The sequence below is a fragment of the Nanorana parkeri genome, unplaced genomic scaffold, assembly GCF_000935625.1.
Source record: "Nanorana parkeri isolate BGI_ZX_2015 unplaced genomic scaffold, ASM93562v1 scaffold2106, whole genome shotgun sequence".
NCBI classification, from domain to species: Eukaryota; Metazoa; Chordata; class Amphibia; order Anura; family Dicroglossidae; genus Nanorana; species Nanorana parkeri.
Window position 1 is genome coordinate 49019 of NW_017308374.1, and position 2715 is coordinate 51733.

Consider the following 2715-nt stretch of genomic DNA (forward strand, 5'->3'; position numbering starts at 1 on the left):
TAAATAAAATATTGTACACACGCACCTGTTCTGAGAGGCCCAATGTGAGAATTGTGTCCCTATACATAACATGCGGGGCCAGCCCGGACAAGGGTACAATGGATACAGATTGTCAGATAGATCTGTATTGGGTGATGAAGAAGAAAGAGAGAGGGTATCAATAAGGGTCAGGATGACATGTTCCTGTACTGGAGTCTCTGCAACACCACTGAGCCAGGGGCACCACCAAGCAAGCAGCACCATGAAGATTGAGGAGCTATCCAAACAGGTCAGGGACAAATTTGTGGAGAAGTACAGATCAGAGTTGGGCTATTAATCACCTCCCGTCCATGGCCGTTCGAGAACGGCCGGACTTTAGCCTTATAGGAGCGGGAGGGCGTCTTAAGACGTCCTGCCCCTCCCCCCACTCAGCGCGCACACGAGTGGTGAACTTTTGGCAATGTAAACAGCCAGCGATGTCTGTAAAGCAAATATGTTGCGCTCGGTCTATGTGAACCAACTGCACACTAAAGTGTTAATAAACAAATCTGTGTAAAAATTACAACAATCCGTGTGAAAAAATTGATTCAAGTGGACAGCGATGTCTGTTTAGATTCAAGTGATCGGGCGTCTCTAAAGACGCCCGATCGCTTGCAGTAGCTGCAGGTGTGCCCCCACCCGTACGCCCCGCTGCTGCCGCGGGTCTCGAGATCAACATCATAGTTTGAGCCGACCTGTGACAATGAAACTGTCACACGTCAGCTCTATAGATCGGGAAGTGAGCGAACGAGGCACTGTGCCCGGTGCAGCTGGGACTGGCACAGCGACGCTGTCAGCGGAGATCAGTACACGATCTCCCTGTGATCTCTTCTCGGTCCCTGAATGCAGAAAGTGATGTGTATTACATCACTTCCTGCATTCAGTGTCACTCTCCAGGACAGAACACCGGTGAGAAGCTGGTGAAGCAGATCTGTGCTTCATCAGCTTCTCTGGAGGTTCCCTAGGTGACATCAAGGGTCTTGGAGACCCCTGATGTCTCCATAAAGAGGACCTCTTATGTGAATTGGCTATCACATAGGGGATTTCTTAGTCCCCTATGTGATGGTAATAAAATGAAGTGTAAAAAAAAATGAAAGCATAAAAAAAAGAAATAAAGAAGCTAAAAAATAATAGTCACAAAAAAAAGTAAGTAAATAAAAAAAAAATAATAATTAAGAAATGAAAAGAAAGTGGAACAGGTGTAATTGTGTCAAGAAAAAGACTAGACTAGTGAGAGAGGCTCTGAAGGACTTGCAGGCCTCTGTAAAGGAGATTAGAGAGACGGCTGGATGAAGGTTCTATGATGTGATGGGCCAAACACTGCACATAATCATAAACATACTATCCCTACTGTGAAACACGGTGGTGGCAGCGTCATGCTGCGAGGATGGAAGGCCATAGAAGTCTTAGGTTGTTAACACTTCAGTATGAAAGGATATGTTTTTGTTGATCATTGTAAAATAAATAAGTCCACTGTGATATAATATTCTCTGACAATAAAATATTTGAAACACTTTCAAGAGGGTGCATATTTTGTATAGAAACTATCCGTAGTCTACTAGGTTGGCTGGATAACATACCACACAACGTCCGCTGTGCATGCATCGTCATGGCAATAGGTGTTAGGCCTTGAACACATGGGTTTCGGCTCGTGTGTATAGTCTTTAAAGCACCCCTTAGCTCCAGCAAGCTTTGTGCACAGATGTGTAGAATGATGGCTTTCCATTGACAGCAAAGTGCTGCGGCAATAGGCTCTGGATCTGAGACCCGTTCAGACTACCATATACTTTTACATTGACTGCTAGCATTCCGCTTACTCGTATTAAAGGGTATCCAAACCTAAAAGAGAACTATTGGCTAACCTTTTTATCCCATAGTTCTCTTAAGGGTCACGGAAGGACATATTCTAACGTCCTCCCGTGATCCAAAGCTCATTATATAGCGAGCTATTGCTCACTATATACCGAGACAGCTGCAGCCGGGACGGATCCCGACAATGCTGTCGAGATCCACCCAGCTGCGTGAGTGGCAGCGGGCTCTGCCTATCTAGAGGCAGAACCTGCTGTACCCGCCACGTCCCCCATCCATTCCTCTACTCTGGAGGATCGGAGAGGGGAGGAGGGAAATCCCTGCGGGGAGCAGTGACTGACAGTCACGGCTCTCTGCAGGGAGTTGATCGGAAAGTGAGCGAGCGACTGTATGCGTTCGCTCACTTCCCGATCTATTGAGCCGACGTGTGACAGTTTCATTGTCACACGTCGGCTCGGACTATGAAAATCACTCACCTCACCTTCTCCTTTTTAATAACAAAAAATAATTGGAGCGTACAAGTCCGTAGTTGTGGCTCAATTAGTATTTTTCATTTGTTTTCCTTTATTTGCAATTCGTGATCCTGCCAGTGACAAACTTCCTCGCCTAGAGTGACAACGGTCATCCACTGTACTGTGTGCTCTGAGAAGCAGCATTGTCACCCTAGAACAGGAAGTGCGTTAGAACTAAAGAACACATCCCAGTCTCTTCAGCTCCATAGCATAAGGAGGTGCTTTGTAGTCCAACAGAGAACTCTGGCAACACTGCTTAGAATTTCATTACAGCAGAGACAGTGTTGCCTGGAAGCACACTGGGTTTCTCTCAGGATCAGCAGGTATTTTCTTCAGTATAAAAAGTCTACACATGGGAAAATGTGCATGTATTGGA

The 2715-nt window shown here is 46.0% G+C and overlaps 1 protein-coding gene across 1 annotated transcript in view; it reads left to right on the plus strand.

Moving 5' to 3' along the window:
- LOC108800697 (oocyte zinc finger protein XlCOF29-like) overlaps positions 1 to 2715 on the plus strand; it is a 21378-nt gene that overhangs the window by 17903 nt on the left and 760 nt on the right. The gene's annotated exons all lie outside the window — the stretch shown is intronic.